General features: G+C 38.1%; 1 protein-coding gene across 8 annotated transcripts in view; it reads left to right on the top strand.

The window, feature by feature from the left end:
* Positions 1–20496, top strand: part of DIO3 (iodothyronine deiodinase 3) — a 121139-nt gene that overhangs the window by 61677 nt on the left and 38966 nt on the right. For 6 of the 8 annotated variants that reach the window (XR_014492197.1, XR_014492198.1, XR_014492200.1 and 3 more), the window contains exon 2: positions 4287–4371. The exons of 1 other annotated variant lie outside the window; for it this stretch is intronic. The gene's annotated coding sequence lies outside the window, so the exon portion shown is untranslated. Of the gene's footprint in view, positions 1–4019; positions 4052–4286; positions 4372–20496 lie in introns of those variants that run through there. One more of the 8 variants, XR_014492204.1, reaches the window with a different exon arrangement.

The following is a 20496-nucleotide window of genomic DNA, read 5'->3' as shown; positions in this document are numbered from 1 at the left end:
TGAGAGGGAGAACAAACTTCATCCCTGGTCCAACACTTTGAAGCCACGGGACATGAAATTGATTTTAAAAAAACCAAAACTATTGCCAAAATTGAACAGTTTAACAACAGAATAATCAGAGAAGCCATTGAGATAGAAAAACGCCCCCACAGCATGAATAAACGAGATGATACCTCTCGTCTACCAGCCATTTGGAAACCCGCCTTGATTGACAGACGAAGCCCAACCACCAAGAATGATACCAGACCCAAACTCATGATAACATCACATGACATCACCACCACACAACCATTCAAAAAGCAAATCCGAACCCACAACGATAAAGACACACAACCACAAAACAGAAACCTAACTACAGCTGCAACATCAGCCACTTTAAACCCCTCCAAACCACACAATAAGCAAACTGACACCCACTATAAAAACATGGCACCACCACAAACACGAAGCCGAACAAAAGCAGCACAACTCACCAGCTCAGGTCTGGAGCTGGCAGCTGAGACCAGCCCATCCACTCAGAACACACCCCCACCCAATCAGAACACCCCCACCATTCAAAACACACTCCCACCCAATCAGAACACACTTGGTCCCCTACCCAATCAGAGCACACCTCCACAGAACACACCCCCTCTGGCAGTTTAAAAAAGAGGAACAAACAGCCACATGCTTCTCCCAGAAGAAGGAAACAGAAGCCTGATGATGATGGATGGGATTCCATCGAAACGTTGCGCCTACACCTTTAATTCTACGCGGGGAAAAACCCGAAAAACCAAGGATCCATATATATATATATATATATATATATATATATATATATATATATATATATATATATATATATATATATATATATATATATATATATATATATACAGTATATGTATATGTATATGTATATGTATATGTATATGTATATGTATATGTATATGTATATGTATATGTATACTACTGTGGGCAAGAATCCCTCAGAAGAAATGGAGTAGCCTTCATAGTATCCCAGTATTGCTTTTCCTACTCTTTATTGACTATGAAGGCTACTCCATTTCTTCTGAGGGATTCTTGCCCACAGTAGTATACCTGATGGTCATCTGAATTAAATTCACCCATTCCTGTCCATTTTAGTTCCCTGATTCCTAAGATGTTGATGTTCAGTCTTGTCATCTCTTGTTTGACCACGCCCAGCTTTCCTTGATTCATGGATCTTACATTCCAGGTTCCTATGGAGAAAAAGTCTTTACAGCATTGGACTTTCCTTTCACCACCAGACACATCCACAGCTGAGCGTCCATTCGGCTTTGGCCCAGTCGCTTCATTCTTTCTGGTGCTACTAGTACTAGCCCTCTGCTCTTCCCCAGTAGCATATTGGACACCTTCCGACCTGAGGGGCTCATCTTCCAGCGTCATATCATTTTGCCTTTTGGTACTGTCCATAGGGTTTTCATGGCAAAGATACTGGAGTGGGTTGCCATTTCCTTCTCCAGTGGATCACATTTTGTCAGAACTCTCTGCTATGACCTGTCCGTCTTGGGTGGTCCTGCATGGCATAGCTCATGCTTCATTGAATTACGCAAGCCCCTTCGCCACAACAAGGCAGTAATCTATGAAGGGATCCAAAATGTATAAAACACTTCAAAAATACTATATATTGGAAATGTGAATAACAGGGAGATTTTATGATGCTTGGAAGACAAGTAAAAAAGCTAAAAAAATTAGATTCACACACACTTTGATACAGAGGATTTTAAAAAGCAATTGAATCTTTAATTGAAGATTAAATTACCCTATTCAATTGAAATCGGAACTTTTCCTTTTAGAATTAATAAAGAATAAAAAAAGTTATGGAAGATTATTTCAATATATGATTATCACAGTTGTGTGCACAGTGATTGAGAGATTTGACACTATTCACTATGGAGGAATTGCTGGTAAAGTTGACGAATTTTACTGAAATCCCTTTCTTTTATTAGAAAAAAGGCATTATCTACATTTACTGGTGACTGGAGACTTTTGGGGGACTTTTTGTGTAAAAATGTAAAAAATGAACTTGTCATTTATGGTTTGATGATTGGACAATAGATTATAGAAAAGAGAGTAATATGATATAGGTTTAGAGAGAGATTTTGATATATTATACTTATAACTGCTATGAAGAATATGAAGCCACTTTTATATATATATTTTTCTTTTCTACTTTCAGAGATTTTTATTTTTATTTTTTGCCCTTTTTGCTTTCTCTTTTTTTTTCTTTTTTCTTACATATTTTACATTAGTTGATATTACTTTTTAATCTTGTGTAATTTTTTAAATAAAAATTATATACAAAAAGAAATAATTCAACAAATAGAATCCTATGAAAAGATATCATCTTCAGTTTTTGATTTGGGACATTGTCTGTCATTCATGAATTAAGTGGATGGAATTAATAAAATATTTTTTATTTTGTTATAATTTTTACTATAAAACTTTAAAAAACCTCTAAATATTTACCACAGTATTGTTATAAATAATTGGTGTGTTTTTATATTTAGAAACGGAAAATAGCTTATATCTCCATGGAGATCTGTAAAATAGTATTTTTGTATTCATTTATGCAAATAATAATAATAATAATAATAATAATAATAATAATAATAATAATAATAATAATAATAAAGCTGGAAGGGACCTTGGAGGTCTTCTAGTCCAACCCCCTGCTCAGGTAGGAAACCCTATACCATTTCGGACAAATGACTGTCCAGTCTCTTCTTAAAAACTTCCAGTGTTGGAGCATTCACAGCTTCTGAAGGCAGATTGTTCCGCTGATTAATTGTTCTAACAGTCAGGAAGTTTCTCCTTGGTTCTAGGTTGCTTCTCTCTTTGATTAGTTTCCATCCGTTGCTTCTTGTCCTGCCTTCAGGCACTTTGGAGAACTGCTTGACTCCCTCTTCTTTGTGGCAGCCCCTGAAATATTGGATCACTGCTATCATGTCACCCCTCGTCCTTCTCTTCATTAAACTAGACATACCCAGTTCCAGCAGCCGTTTCTCACTCTTTTGTAAAGAGAGCAGATATTTTCCAGTCTAACTTCATAAAGTATCAGGAAGCTTACTGAAATTTTCCCAGTGACAGAAGCTAGAAAGCCTAGCAATAATAATGAACAGTAACAACAACATGATGGATATTACTGTATTTAATTAATTAGGTTTAATTTTAATTAAATTAAAAGGACAAGTCCAATTTATTCATGCTCCCCTCCCATTAAGGTTTTTCAGGCTGGGCTTCCTTACACCCTAGCCCAGAAAAAGATGTGCTATATTGTTTGTTTGCTATATTGAAGGTTAAACTTCTTTCTTTCCCCACCAAACCACTCTCCAATATGTCAGGCTTCAAAGAACAGGAAAACATTGTTGAGTTGGATGATTAAATCAGGCGGTTCCTTATTTCCCATCTGAAGTGCAAACACCACATAATGGATTGCCACTGGTGCCTAAACTTTTTTGACCAGTAGATTTAATTATTTAATTCAATTTAGGCACTATCCAACTCCAGGTTTCCCTTTATTACTCTGATGGTTCCAGTCAGTTTGTGTAGATATTTCTCTATATGCGTGTGCGTGTGTTTTCAAGAAAAATTCCTGCAGCTTTCTTGACAGCATTTTTTCAGAAATGGTTTGCTTTCTTCTTTCTAGGACTGAGATGAGAGTGATGGTCCAAAGTCACCCATCTGCCTTTGTACTCAGGTTTTGTGGTTTCTAGCCTTTAACTTTTACATTAAACTGGCTCTTACATTGACTGTCTCCAATTGTAAAACAACCATCTTCCATGAGCCAAGCAAAGCATTGGGTTGCAAACACAGGCCATTTCATTTCCTGAGAACTTTACCGAGATCCATGTGGGACTCAGAGATTGTCCTACATGTTGGGAATGTAGGTTACTCTGAAGTGGGAGATTTGTTTTGCAAAAAGCTTATTTCCTGTTAATTTTCATACATTAAACAATTCTAAACAGGTAACATTAGCTAGGTCAGAGTGGTTGGCTAGTATCAAGGTTGGCAAATGTGAAGACTCAAGGTCTGTCCTGTATTTGCCCTATGTAGCTATTTCTCTACCATGAGGTTGCTAAATCCTTAACTTTTCTCTTAAATGTCAACAGCTTATGTAAAAGTAAAGTATACAGTTATAAAATGAATGAAAAAATGTAACTTCCCAACACAAGAATGGCAGGATTTGGCCTGTTTTCTCTATGATTCTTTATTGCTTTTTGCTTCATGATGGTTTCATGATAGCCATTCCACAAAATTTTCAGATTGTGGTATGTGAATCCTGAGATACTATCATGGAAGTTTTCAAAATTGGACAATGTTATAGGTTGACTATTCATTCCAAATGAGGTAAGGAATGCGTAGAGAAAATAAACAATTTTCAACTAGCCCTAGTTCTTGGTAACTCAGGAACATGGCTTAATTTATTTTACACATATGCACATGATTTTAACAAGTTATTAAATCAATGTATCAGTATTCTGCTTTTTTGATATTATAATCTACTTTTTTAAAAGAAATTCTGTAATAATTAGAAACATACCACCAAAACAATAATTGCACTTAGAGTTTAAGAAAAACTTACATAAGCAACATTAGCAGGACAAAATGTGAAGTAATTACAAATTAAAATGCAATAAAAACAGCCCCAATCTGGCTGAAGCAGATGGTTGTTGTGCCCAGTTAGAACAAGGATGGTCTAGCACAGCGTTTCTCAGATTTTCTGCAATCATGGACCATTAACTAAATATTTTAAAAATGCAGAACAACAGCCCATCCTCACAATTTTGCATTTAAGACAATGGGAATTCAATTTTTTAAGACCATTACTTGGTATCAAGTTCCCCTAATAATACACAGAGCCCACTGCAGTTAATTATAGTAGGGTTTTATCTATTTTATTTTGTAACTCTTGGCCAGCGCTCCAAATCTGTTGAAATTACAACTTGGCCTCTGCGTTAGCTGGATAGCATATGAAACAGTCTCCTTAAGCCAAATCCTATCTCTCCTGGCATACATTCATAATAATCAACTTTTCTTTTCTACCCAAGCTACTTTAACTATAATAGAGACATTTTTAATGTCAAAGGACTTTGAGGTCTAATGTCTGAGATGACTCGGTTATATTTTCCTGTCGACAGAGACCTTTTTAAAACTTTTCCCAGTTAGATTGACCCAGACTAAAGAGAAATGCCCTGTCATGGATTACTGCCTTGTCGTGGCGAAGGGGCTTGCGTAATTCAATGAAGCTATGAGCTATGCCGTGCAGGGCCACCCAAGACGGAAAGGTCATAGCAGAGAGTTCTGACAAAACGTGATGCACTGGAGAAGGAAATGGCAAACCACTCCAGTATCTTTGTCATGAAAACCCTATGGACAGTACCAAAAGGCAAAACGATATGACGCTGGAAGATGAGCTCCTCAGGTCGGAAGGCATCCAATATGCTACTGGGGAAGAGCAGAGGGCTAGTACTAGTAGCACCAGAAAGAATGAAGCGACTGGGCCAAAGCTGAAAGGACGCTCAGCTGTGGATGTGTCTGGTGGTGAAAGGAAAGTCCGATGCTGTAAAGATTTTTTCTCCATAGGAACTTGGAATGTAAGATCCATGAATCAAGGAAAGCTGGACGTGGTCAAACAAGAGATGACAAGACTGAACATTGACATCTTAGGAATCAGCGAACTAAAATGGACAGGAATGGGTGAACTTAATTCAGATGACCATCAGGTATATTACTGCGGGCAATAATCCCTCAAAGAAATGGAGTAGCCTTCATAGTCAATAAAAGAGTAGGAAAAGCAGTACTGGGATACAATCCCCAAAATGACAGAATGATCTCAGTTTGAATCCAAGGCAAACCATTCAATATCACAGTAGTCCAAGTCTATGCCCTAACCACCGGTGCTGAAGAGGATGAAATTGACCGGTTCTATGAAGCCCTACAGCACCTTATAGAACTAACACCAAAAAATGATGTTCTTATCATCATGGGGGATTGGAATGCTAAAGTAGGAAGCCAAAAGATAACCGGAATAACAGGCAAGTTTGGCCTTGGAGTACAAAATGAAGCAGGGCACAGGCTGATAGAATTCGGTCAAGAGAATACGATGGTCATAGCAAACACTCTTTTCCAACAACCCAAGAGACGGCTCTACACATGGACATCACCAGATGGTCAACACAGAAATCAGATTGACTATATGCTCTGCAGCCAAAGATGGAGAAGCTCTATACAGTCAGTAAAAACAAGACCAGGAGCTGACTGTGGCTCAGACCATGAGCTTCTCATTGAAAAGTTTAGGCTTAAACTGAAGAAAATAGGGAAAAGCACTAGGCCACTCAGGTATGAATTGAATTATATCCCTGTTGAATATACAGTAGAAGTGACAAATAGATTTAAGGAATTAGATCTGATAGACAGAGTGCCTGAAGAACTATGGACAAAGGTTCGCAACATTGTAGAACAGGTAGCAACCAAAACCATCCCAAAGAAAAAGAAATGCAAGAAAGCCAAATGGCTGTCTGAGGAAGCTTTGCAAATAGTTGAGGAAAGGAGGGAAGCAAAAGGCAAGGGAGAAAAAGAAAGATATGCCCAATTGAATGCAGAATTCCAGAGAATAGCTAGAAGAGATAAGAATGCCTTCTTAAATGAACAGTGCAAAGAAATAGAAGAAAACAATAGAATAGGGAGGACCAGAGATCTTTTCAAGAAAATTGGAGACATGAAGGGAACGTTTCATGCAAAAATGGGCATGATAAAGGACCAAAATGGCAGGGACCTAACAGAGGCAGAAGAGATTAAGAAGAGGTGGCAAAATTACACAGAAGAACTATAATAGAATGAGCTTAATGTCCCTGATAACCACAATGAGGTGGTCACTGACCTCGAGCCAGACATCCTAGAATGTGAAGTGAAGTGGGCCTTAGAAAAGCTGAGCAACAACAAAGCTAGTGGAGGTGACAGTATTCCAGATGAGCTATTCAAAATATTAAAAGACGATGCAGTAAAAGTGCTACACTCAATTTGCCAGCAAATTTGGAAAACTCAACAGTGGCCACAGGATTGGAAAAGATCAGTTTACATTCCAATTCCAAAGAAAGGCAGTGCCAAAGAATGTTCAAACTATTGCACCATTGCACTCATTTCCCATGCTAGTAAAGTCATGCTTAAAATCCTACAAGCTAGACTTCAGCAGTATGTGGATCGAGAACTACCAGAAGTACAGGCAGGATTTCGAAGAGGCAGAGGAACTAGAAATCAAATTGCCAACATGCGCTGGATCATGGAGAAAGCTAGGGAGTTCCAGAAAAACATCTACTTCTGCTTCATTGACTATGCTAAAGCCTTTGATTGTGTGGATCATAACAAACTGTGGCAAGTTCTTAAAGAGATGGGAGTACCAGACCATCTTATTTGTCTCTTGAGAAACCTATATGAGCGGCAAGAAGCAACAGTGAGAACTGGACACGGAACCACTGATTGGTTCAAAATTGGGAAAGGAGTCCGGCAAGGCTGTATACTGTCACCCTGCCTATTTAACTTATATGCAGAGCACATCATGAGAAAGGCAGGGCTAGATGAATCAAAAGTTGGAATTAAGATTGCCGGAAGAAATATCAACAACCTAAGATATGCAGATGATACCACTCTAATGGCAGAAAGTGAAGAGGAACTAAAGAGCCTCTTGTTGCGGGTGAAGAAGGAGAGTGCAAAAATTGGGTTGAAACTTAACATTAAAAAAACAAAGATCATGGCATCCGGCCCTCTCAATTCCTGGCAAACAGATGGGGAAGAAATGGAGGTAATGACAGATTTTATTTTCCTGGGCTCCAAGATCACTGCAGATGGGGACTGTAGCCAAGAAATTAAAAGATGCTTGCTCCTCGGGAGGAAAGCCATGGCAAATTTAGACAGCACACTAAAAAGCAGAGATATCACCCTGTCAACAAAAGTGCGTATATTCCCAGTTGCAATGTATGGCAGTGAAAGCTGGACCAATAAGAAAGGCTGAGCGCCAAAGAATTGAGGCCTTTGAACTATGGTGCTGGAGAAGACTCCTGCGAGTCCCTTGGACTGCGAGGCGATCCAACCGGTCAGTCCTAGAGGAGATCAAACCTGACTGCTCTTTAGATGGCCAGATCCTGAAGTTGAAACTCAAATACTCTGGCCACTAAATGAGAAGGAAGGACTCACTGGAGAAGAGCCTAATGCTGGAAAAGATTGAGGGCAATAGAAGAAGGGGACGACAGAGAATGAGGAGGCTGAATGGAGTCACTGAAGCAGTAGCCGTGAGCTTAAATGGACTCCAGAAGATGGTAGAGGACAGGAAGGCCTGGAGGAACGTTGTCCATAGGGTCGCGATGGGTCGGACACGACTTCGCAGCTAACAACAACAAAAAGAAATGCAAAAACACTAACTCCTGGACAGGTTTGCTTTTTTATATCTCCTTAAAAGGGTTGAGATGTTTTATTTTGTAAAAAAGACAAAAGTTATACGTGTTTGTCTTGCTGGGATGCTAGGCTTCTTTCCTTCTCTTTTGGACCATCCACTCCTTCTGAAGTAAAAATTCTTTGGTGACTGCTTAGCTCCAAAACACAAGTCTTCTCCATTCTCCTCCTTTCTCCCTACCCCGAACCTGTCAAGGTTGCAGCTTTATCAGCAACCTTTGCTGGGGAAAAGGCCCAAACAAAAAGAAAATAAGGCAACATAGGTGCCTGCAATTTTGCTCCTTTCACAAGTGGAAAGTTTTAAAAATATTCACCTGTATTCAACTTAAGGAAATAGAAGAAACCAAATAATATCTTTAAAAAGAATTTGGTTACAGAGAAGTATTGCTTTAAAAGGACAAATGAGTAGGACAGATTTCCATGCACTTTTAAGTGTTTCTGTAAAACCTGAAACTATGTTTTCACTCCAAGCGTATTGCTAAACTTCCTATTCTTAACGGTATCTTGTAAAAACACTCTGTAGATTAACAAAGGTAAGGCAGCACTTAAATCAATATATTTTCTCTCCAAGAACAGGGTGCAGTAGACTTGCGTTGTTTGTGAGTGTGAAGTGAACATATTGATATACTTCTCAGTTAAATACCAAGGTCCTTGGATAAATATTTTTTAAGAATGAAAAAAAAATCCAATACGTTTAGCAAAAATGGGGAAAAAATAAAAAGAACATACAGAGTAGATAGAATCCTGATAGATCAGTTTTCTCTCGTGGACTTAGAGACTCCAGTGAATATGCAGAAGACATTGTCCATGTAAAATAACTGAATATAATGCAAAAAATCATAATCCATGCATTCTGCTTATTTTTTATTTATTTATGAATAAGTGTATATGTGTCACTGATAAACACTTTGTTGTCTACATGGCTTTACTTGCATGAGATCAGTTTTTCATCACGTGCATGCATCTTCCTCTCCTATTACTTGGCCATGTCACTGTCAGGAAGAATTTGTTTCCATTGTCAATTATCCCATTAATTATCCCATTCTCTTTATTTCAAACTAAGGCAGCAGTTTGGTGGCCCAGCTAGGGAGAAGAGGGGAACAGGGCCATGAGAGCAATAGGCTGGCGTGTATGTGTGTGTGTATCGACCCACCACTCACGCAAGTGGAGCTGCGCATGCACACTAGCCCACTATTGGCAGTTGAAGTCCATGAGTCATAAAAAAGCCAAGGTTGCCTACCCCTGGCCTAGGCACTTATTGTTACAACCACAGTTGCCTTCCAGTAGTCCTTGGCTCTACAACTTCCTGCTTCTTTCTCTTGCTTGAGTCCATCATCCCTCTGTGCTCATTGGTTGCATTAAATGAGTAATGTGTTTAAATGAGCAACCTAGCCAATGTTTTTATACACGTTAAAATGCCTAGTGAATACATTTGAGAAATTGTACCCAAACACGTTATTCAAGCTACTGTTTTTGCACTAAAAATGAATCTCTTATTCTCACAAAAGTTCCATATTGAAATACTTCAGAAGTTAGCAGCAGTTTGCCTTATTTTTCCCTTTTCTTATGTCTTCTCTGGTGAGCAACAGTGAAGCTCTGACAGTTTTTCCTTGATACTTAATTATAATGTTACACCAATGATTTATTGGTCTGTTGTAGAGTCTGTTAATACAATCTAAGGAGGCTGAAATCACAGCTTCATTTTCTGTGATCTGTGAAGAAGAATTGATGCCAAAGCAAAATAAACTAAGGGCACTGCTCTTACTAGATTTCAAAAATGTTTTCAAATTTTACCTTTAATCTGGAGGAGTCCTAGAATATACCAAAAAAATCCAATTTAAGAATTTATTTGAAATCTGGAATTATATTTCAGATTTTAAGTAAGGATTCTCAGTGCATTGCTAACAGGGATCACAGCAGTCCCCAGTATCTTAGCCCAGCGTTTTCCAACCTTAGGAACTTGAAGATGCGTGGACTTCAACTCCCAGAATTCCCCAGCCAGCATAGCTGGCTGGGGAATTCTGGGAGTTGAAGTCCATGCATCTTCAACTTCCTAAGGTTGGGAAACGCTGTTTTAGCCTATCAATAGTTTCTTAATCATCATGAGTCCATTAGAACTCATTATAATCACATTCCTGTAATCACCAAGTAGTTTGAAATGCTTAGGTATTTGTACACAAGATCTTTCAGTGTTTTCTTATGAGAATGCATGTGATTTTGGGAGTAAAATCGTAAGATTCTTGCAAGATTTTATTATCTTTCAAGGCTTGGAATATATTCAAATTGAAGCTTTGTGAGCAATCGTCCTGACTTTTGTTTCAAAGGATTACTCATTTCTTCAAATCCAACAGGAATACAATCTGAGACCTAAAGTATACATTTCATTTATCTAATGCTTATTTAAAACCTTTTCATTTTAATGTCATCCTTTAATTGAAAGCAATATATTATGTGATGTTAATTCAAGCAATGCTTTACTTTGCAGATGATTCCTTTTTTTGTGGGTGATAGCATTCATCAACATACACTACTCCCTGCCTGTTTGCTCTTACCACCCTCTATTGTCTCCCAGCTGTTCATTTAGACTATAATCTCCTTGGGAACTAAGTTCTGTCTATACAGCTTATGTAACACAGGCAGTTAGATTGCATATATCAACATGTCATAATGCCAGGTTTATCCTAGGTTACTGAGAACAAGTTCACAGAGATAGGATATTGTGAGTCCACACTTTTGTTAAGTTACTTCAAATAATGGGATTCTAGGAGAGGTCCAAGGCATGTCACCCGTCATCTCTTACTCTCCTGCTTTCTTGCAACCACATTTTCCCTCATTGTTTTGCTTTCCAGAAACTAAATTCATTAAGGAGGACAAGATGGAAACTATTTCTAGTTATCACTACCACTCATCCATTGAATGGTTTCATCCATCATGCTAAGTTACAGTTAATGTGATATACAAACAGGGGTTGGATATGAAATTATGACATACTTCAAGACAGTGGAATATGCTCTTGATTTACTACACAAAACCTGATCTATCCCTTTGGTCAAAGGCTGTGGTGCTCAGGCAGCAGCAGAACAGCCATGCTGCTGGACAGAATATGGCTTCAGATAATGAGTAGTGGCCATAAGAGAGCCTTGGTGGAGCAGTGGGCTAATGCCTCCTTAAGTAACACCAGCTGCCTGCAATTAGTGCAGGTTCGCATCCCACCAGGCTCAAGGTTGACTCAGCCTTCCATCCTTCCGAGGTAGGTAAAATGAGGACCCAGATTGTTGGGGGCAATTAAGCTGACTTTGTAATAATGCCACTTGGGGTGTGTGTGAAAGCCCTAATAAGCAGGCATATACATAGAATGAAGGCTACTGCTAAGCTTGTAAGCCGCCCTGAGTCTTCGGAGAAGGGCGGGATATAAATGGAATAAAAATAAAAATTAAATTAAATTAAATTAAAATAAGAGCCTTTTTGAAGACAGGGCTATATTTGCCACATATTCTGGCCTGGACATCTTGGCAGAAAGATGAGACATAACTAGAATAAATACATTTTGAGGACCTTATACTATCTGACCTAGTATAAGAGACAACTGTTGGCTGAGGTAGTAAGGGGGGAAAAGTGAAAAGAGGCTTCTTTCTGTAATTTATGTCAAGTATAACAATTGGACCCCTACTCTTTCTTGTTTTCTTTCCTACATTCTAGTCCAATAGACTTTACCCTGATGTCAAAATATCCACTGATATCTTCCCAAGTCTTTCTTTCTTCTTTATTTAATACCTCTTTGGTCTCTGGTTGAATCTCCATTCCAGCATCCTGTCCTGCACTCTGTGAGCAGACAGCACAGCACTGCAATAGAAATTAGTCATAAAGAATGAATTCTGTGGTGGCAGCCATAGTTGTAAAACCAAGTTTTGTAGGCGTAGGCTGAAGCAGCCCTCATGGGTTTCTGTGGCAATTCATAAATCTGCAGTTCCAGGAAGACTTCAAAACTTTTATTTTCTAAGAAGGAATGATCATTATGCAAAAACCTGACAGGCTGAGTTTTGTTGTTGTTATTTTCACCTTTTTAATCCTTAGTGCATTGCAGCAGGAAGGAACTGAAAAAGTCATATCATTTTCACAGGCCTGCAGATACATGGGCTTGTGGTATCACTATCCAGCTGACTGTTGGGACAGATATAACAAAAGATGAAGTCAGTGCAACCACACCTGAAGGCAAACATTTTATGCTAAAGTGTGTCTTTGTATTCCACAATTACCATATTAGCACTTTGTTTGGACACCGCCAGGAAATATCAGAGCTATAGATTAGACTAGGATCTAATCTGCAGGATTAGATGTTGGGGAGGGGAATCCCCAATGAAGGCAATGGAAAGCCATGTGTGTATAGTTTAGTATAGTACAAGAAAAGGACATGGATCTGTCCTTGACATTATCAGACTAGTTGGAGTTGAAGGAACCTTAGTTTAATACATGCATAGAGCATCAGCCACTAAGGCAATATTTTAATTACTATGTGATCCTTTTTTCCCATCTCTTCCAAAATCCCAGTAAAAAATTCAAAGATCTATATGGTAAAGCCTTGATTTAATGGACTAATGGAGCAAAGGAGCATCTATTAAGGTAGAGGTCTCTAACCTTTGGGGCACCAGGGACCGGTTCCATGGAGAGAGGTTTTTCTGCGGAGCAGTGGAGGTGTGGTTTTGTGTGCTGCCTGCAACCCATGGATGGGTCTTTGCTTGTTTGTGCAGACCGGGCTGGCATGCTGCATCCTGGTACTGGTCCATGGACCGGGGGTTGGGGACCCCTGTATTAAGGAATAAATCCAAATGAGTTTTTATGCTTACATATTTTATGCATAAGATGGAAAGGGAATGGGATTTGATGTGTGTGTGTTTAAAACATTTTATACATATGTAAGCTTGACAACAGGATTTGATATATGTGCAGAACCAAATAATATATGGACAGACTTTGTCCATCAAATCCAAAGTCCATTAAACCAGGTTCATTCAACCAAGAATTGACTGTATATTAAAAAAAACCAACCTCTGCGTAGGCAGAGAAGTATGAATGTTTTAGCCCAACCAGTGTCCCTTATCCCAAAAAAGGGCCAACCTTTTGGTGGGCCAGAGCCTCTTTGACGTGGGGGACAGTGACTTAAATTGGGAGAGGCCACATTATCTATCTGGATGAGGCAGGATTAATAATGGCAGATTGAAGTGGTGGGGAGGGTCCTTTACTTTTGAACCATGAAAGGTTAGTTATGTGTGTATTTTCCATGGTGGCACAGTGGTTAGAATGCAGTATTGCAGGCTAACTCTGCCCACAGCCAGAAGTTCAATCCTGACCGGCTCAAAGTTGACTCAACCTTTCATCCTGCCAAGGTCAGTAAAATGAGGACCCAGATTATTGTAAGCAATATGCTGACATTTGTAAACAGCTCAGAGAGTGCTGTAAAGCAATATGAAGGGGTATATAAGTGCTATTGCTATTTCCTCCTCAGAAATAATAGGAAACTGCTATCCATTTTCATCCATCATTACAGTATCAGAAAGGCTTCTGAGGGCTGCAGACAGAGAGCTTGGAATAACAACAACAACAACAACAACAACAACAACAACAACAATAATAATAATAATAATAATAATAATAATAATAATAATAATAATAATAATAATAATTTGGCATTTTTGTCTACCTATCGAGTCCTTGCCTATCCCAGGTCCTTGGTAAGGACTCGATAGGTAGACAAAAATGCCAAATCCATTCTGAACATCTGACTGACTGTGCGATGATGATGATGATGATGATGATGATGATGATGATGATGATGAATAATTGGAAGGGACCTTGGAGGACTTCTAGTCCAACCCCCTGCTCAGGCAGGAAACCCTATACCATTTCAGACAAATGGTGGTCCAATCTCTTCTTAAAAACTTCCAGTGTAGGAGCATACACAACTTCTGGAGGCAGGTTGTTCCACTGATTAATTGTTCTAACTGTCAGGAAATTTCTCCTTAGTTCTAGCTTGATTCTCTCCTTAATTAGTTTCAATCCACTTGATTCTCTCCTTGATTAGTTTCTTGTCATGCCTTCAGGTGCTTTGGAGAATAGCCTGACTCCCTCTCCTTTGTGGCAATTCCTGAGATATTGGAATACTGCTATCATGTCACCCCTAGTCCTTCTCTTCATTAAACTAGTCGTACCCAATTCCAGGAACCGTTCCTTATATGTTTTAGCCTCCAGACCCCTAATCATCTTTGTTGCTCTTCTCTGTGCTCTTTCTAGAGTCTCAACATCTTTTTTACATCTTGGTAACCAAAACTGGATGCAATATTCCAAATGTGGCCTTACCAAGGCATTATAAAATGGCACTAACACTTCATGTGATCTTGATTCTATTCCTTTGTTAATGCAGCTTAGTATTGTGTTGGCTTTTGGGGCAGCTCCAACACACTGCTGGCTCATATTTAAGTGATTGTCCACTAGGACTCCTTCTCACAGTTACTACTATTGAGCAAGGTTACACCTATACTGTACCCATCCAATTGGTTTTTCTTGCTTAAATGTAAAACCTTACTTTTTTCACCATTGAATTTCATTTTGTTAGAGTTAGACAGTGCCTAATGTTCAAGTCTGTCAAGATCCTCTTGTATCTTAAGTCTATCTTCTGGAGTGTTGGCTATTCCTGGAGGGTTGTCCGCTCTTACCCTAGTACATCTCACACAGCTGTTTTAAGGGTTATATAGGAATGGGGAAAACATATGTCACCATATGTTCTTAAAGGAAAAGTGGGTGTATGTTTAATAATGTATAGAGAATACATGTATTGTTGGGTATGGAAAACATTCTTAGTAGTATGAAAGTATCATTATTAGGACCAATCAAATTACACTGAAGCATGTTCAAGCTTTCAAACTGGATTTATTATTCCTAATGAACTCACATAATCATCCTTGCTTCTTACAAAGGAATATGACTCCCCTATCTTAATCCACAACTAAGTATATAGTATTGGTTTTGATTTATATTGCACACACACCACAGGTACATGGGTGCCATATGGCCAGCTTTTGAAGAAATAAAATTTGGTGGAATAATCAGCAATAATCCCAGATGTTGACAAAGAATAATCCCAGATGTTTTTTTAGAAATGAAATTAAAGTTACTTTGAAGTCACTACCACTTATAGAAAACAATTCTAAATAAATGTGATACTTGGTCTGCTCTACCATGATTCCGGATAAATATTTTTTTTGAACCAAAAATTTCCAGGAATTAAAAATTCAGGGAATCCCTTGTAATTTGTGTGTACTTGCAGCTATTGCCCTCATGTCATGTTGGAAGGCTTCCAGCTGGCTGTCTTTCAAACAGATCCTTAGAGTAGAACTCTTGTTATTTCTAAATCTGTCTTCCCCAGCCTGATGGTTACATCCAGATTGAATTGCAAATTGTTCTCAACAATTTAAAATGAGTAAAAAATATCTATATTACATATTAAGAATTAGAGAATGTCTTGCTGTCCAGGTAAACAAAACCTAGCCAACTTTGGCTAAGTGAAAAAGGCTATGCAGAATCAGATCTGGTTTGAATGGGAAATCCTTACCACAAAAATCAAAAACTGGAAACTAGATGGAGTTTTTTTAAAAACTCCCAGAAAAAGATTAAACACCTACTGTTGCCCAGAAACCTGAATTTTTTAAAAAAATATTAAAATTATTCCAGCACTGAACCTAATCTTTTAAAAGTTTACAATTCAAAGTTCACAATTGCATAAAGCCAAAATATGCTTTATAAAATAAATTAAGTTCTAACAACTACCAAAGTGTAAAATGAAATATATCTGATAGAAAAAGTATAATAATGTAACAATAAAACTTTGAAAAGAAGAAAAAAATATTTTTAATTTAATTATTTCAAAATTAAAAATAAATACACATTTTAAATGTGTATTTTTAAAAAATAACTGATTACAGACACAACCTTTTTCCCCACCCCTTCTTTTCCACAATCTGTATCATGAGGTGGCCTAGTTTGCATGAGATAACATATCGGCATCCCAGTATGTCTTAATTTGGCTAAGGTTAAACTGAAATATTTGCTAACCAAAGAAATAATGGTCCCAAATTACCTTTAATATTTTCAAATCCCAGTTGATATCTGTACCAGACAATTGCTTATTTATTTATCATCTTTATTGCTAAGTCATTAAGTGCTTTAATAGATTGGTCTGCTTTTTAATGAACTGGAGAAAAATTGACAGCACACACACAAAAAATAAATCATTTCTAAATCACAGTTCCATTTTCTAAATAGCTCAGCATGAATATCTTGTATTTTAACTCTTCTTTCATCATATGGGATAAATAAATACATATTATATACTCCAAACTGGCTGAAGCCCAAAATATACTTGAGTTGACGACACAAAGTTATATGAGAAGCAATGATTAAGAGCTCTGACTGACTCATGCCAAATCAAACTAAATCTCTTTGCCATAAACCTCGTGAGCAAAATAAACTACTATTGTAATCTTCATCAAAACAACATCAAATTAAATAATTCAGTCATAGGATCCTTTGAGCCTTCATGCTTCCTTTATATAATTTGCTGCTTATTACCTCTTGGGTGCAGATACTAAGAGTACTAAAACTCAGAAATATATCAGGATCATCATTTAAGGCAGACATGTCAAACACAAGGCCCGGGGGCCAGATCCGGCCCGCAAAGTGGTTTCATGTGGCCCCTGAAGCCATCCTGGAAACAGTGAGGGAATGGTCCCCGCTGCCTTGGCCCTGGCCCAGAGACCCTCCTTCTGCCAGAGACCCCCAGATCTGTCCCACCCCTGCCCAGGCCCCCATAGGCACCCTTGATGCCAATGATGTAGAGCTGGCCATGCCCACCCAGTAGGCCATACGCACTCCAGCTGCGCCCACCCAGTAGGCCACGCCCACCCTGGCCATACCCACCTGCCCCCCCAAGGGCAACCACAATGCTGATGTGGCCCTCAATGAAATTGAGTTTGACACCCCTGATTTAAGGGCTGTTAATTGTCCTCTCAAATCCCTTCCAACCAACTATCCAATCCCCATTAAGGTGCAGAAATCAGCATTAGGTCTTCCAAGTCTTTATTTACCAATCAATTAGTCAATCACATTTAAATCATTTTTATGAAATACATACATATCATTCTGAGAAATTAGATTAAAAAGTAAATTAGCAAAAATGCTATGCTTAGATTATCAAAGAGCTAGGCTAAAAAGTTATAAAGCCCAAACATCGCACCCTTTACAAGGAGTGTTGCAAAAAAAGTAATAAAATGGGTGGATCTATCTGGCTAAGTATCGTTTGGAATGCTACCCCAAAGCACATAACATTGTTATTTGAGACTTGGTCCTTGAAACCAGGACCTCTCAAATCCGGAACGTGCTTGAGTCATCGTGCTACCCAGATCAGGGAACAGCAATACTTTGAATGCAGCAAATCCAACACCTCCCCTCACTGACCTCTGCAAAACCCCATTTTGTTACTATTTTCATCACAACACTATTCTTCCTTTGGTGATTTCTGTGCTCCTCAAAAGGTAGTAGAGATGTCTCTGCCCACAATGGGGATGTTTGCAAGAATAAAAATGTTCTTCTATACCGGTTCCTCTTCCCGGGCAAAGAAGACAATCTGTTACATATATACTATAGTCTCTTGGATATCTCTTGGGTGTCCTTCTGGAAACAATGATACTGCAGTCCTGGGGTCTCAAAGAAAGGTTTCCCAGAAGGGAGAGGATTGGTTAAAAGGAATATGAAATGGAAGCAGGGAATTAATAATTATTCAGATTCTTAAAGTTAATCCAAACCACAGTACCAGGTGTTTGGGTCAAAAGGATATCACAAAAAATAATTACAAACAGAGAAGGATATGAATGTGATTAATTAGCATAATCATGGACTATTCCTCTGGGAAGTTTGGTTTTAAAAGCAAAAATAACTGAAAAGCATAATGCCAAAAGTCACAAAAAGATGGTCAGAATTTAAATAAATAAAAACTAGAGCTTAGAAAGCAAAGCTGGGAAAAGACTATTTATTAAAAAGAATTAAAGAGGTGCTTTATTTATTTATTCAGTAGCTAGGTAGCACAGAGCATTAAATAAGCTGTTATTTAATATACTCTAGTACCCCAAAAATCCTTTTATATGTATAGTAGATTTTAGGCCCTAACAAAGCTATACTTGGGGACAAAGGGCATTTAATACATTTCTATATCGTTGCAAGGTTGTTGCTTCATAAGTGCTCAAGCTATTACTCTGGATTTAAAAATCCCATGTCAGAACTACAGTAACAATCCAGTAATCTAGTGGATGAGTAGTTCCCAACCTGATATTTTTCCAAATATGCTGAACTACTTACTACTCATACACCATGTCATACATCTGGACAAGTAAGCAACTTGGAAATGAAAAATGAACTTCAGAACTGATTATTTTCTCTTCAAGACATATCTATAATTTAAAGGCAACAAAGGGCTTTTCCAAAGTAGAGATTTATAACGTCTCTCTGCCAGCAATAATTGTTCTGATATGAATTAGTGATTTATCATCTGAGCAATCACTGCTCCATACTGTAAAATATTTTTGAGGAAATCCTCAAAGAATCTGATGACACCTTGAAGATAAACAAATGTATTTTATGTTTATGGAATATATTTTTCTGTAAAGCCCATGTTGTTGCCTTTGCTGGAAAAAAAAGATTTATCCTTCTGGAAACATGAATATGAAAAGAATCTTGACCTACTAGCTTGATCTTTTTAAGCATCCTACAATCCCATCCAGAACAGAGTGAAATCACAGTACATCAAATGTTTCCTTTGGCTAAATACCCATGCCTACATGTCAATCTTTACATGCATGCTCATATTACAGGGTGATTATATTTATTTTTTCATTTTTTATTTTTTCATTCTGTGTGACTAAAATAGGCTTTAACACCTTCTCTTTCACTGGGGGTATGTACGAAAGCACTATTTACAAAAACGTATTGTTATCCATTGTCCCTGGTACGTCAAGGCAATCTTCACTGAAGGCAAAAGGAAGATTAATAAGATTAGAAGAAAATAAATAAGTTGCATAAACTCTTTACAGTCAACAAGGGTAAATACAATGTTCTGTTAGAGCTGCCAAAATCACACTGACAATCAATCAGCAGCTGTCCATGATACATAAATAATAAAAAGTGGTGTTGGCTTCTCGTGTGTATGCACATACATGCATTAATAAATCCAGATTAATAACAATTTCACTGTTCTATCCACACTAAATCAGTCACTATGTGACCCTTTGCTCTTTTGTCCACAAAAAGTGGAACTGAGACCAGCATGTGACATGATTTTCTTCTGCATCTCCAAATAAAATTTTTTTAGAATGCCTAAAAAAGTGGATAGAAATCCAGGAACAGCATTTATACATCAAGTCTGTGGAAAAGCACACTGCTGGATGCCCCGCCCCCTCCGCCCTTCAATCTAAGGGGAAAGTTGCACTATTTCAGATTCTACTTTAATAAATTTAATGTCCCAATCCACCCAATACTCTGGGGAACTTGCATTTGCCTTCAAAGTCACCATGTTTCTTTAACCCTTAATTGACCTTTATTGAGACAACAAGGACTGATTACACACAGTACAAAAGCTGGAGCTAAGCTCAGATGTGGTGATATGCTGAAGAGAATCCAAAGATTGTACATCTACTCATGGATGTCCACGGGGCATGATCAAAATAATGGCCCTGGTCAAAGCTCTACCTGTTTTTTTTATGCATGGACACCCCTGTGATGTACTGGATTAAAAAAATGTGCTGTAATTATCAAGTTGCAAAATGCATGCCAACTAACAGATGAGAATGGATATGCCTGAGTAACATTAAAATATTTGTGTCATCATGCTTGTAATTAAATATTATCTAATTCAGTATTTCTCAAACATGGCAACTTTAAGGCATGTGGACTGGTGGCTGGGGATTTCTGGGCGTTAAAATCCAC

Source organism: Vipera ursinii, assembly GCF_947247035.1.
Source record: "Vipera ursinii genome assembly, chromosome: 1".
NCBI classification, from domain to species: Eukaryota; Metazoa; Chordata; class Lepidosauria; order Squamata; family Viperidae; genus Vipera; species Vipera ursinii.
Note: the sequence above shows the minus strand (reverse complement) of the source record. Positions and strands in the feature narration are given on the sequence as shown.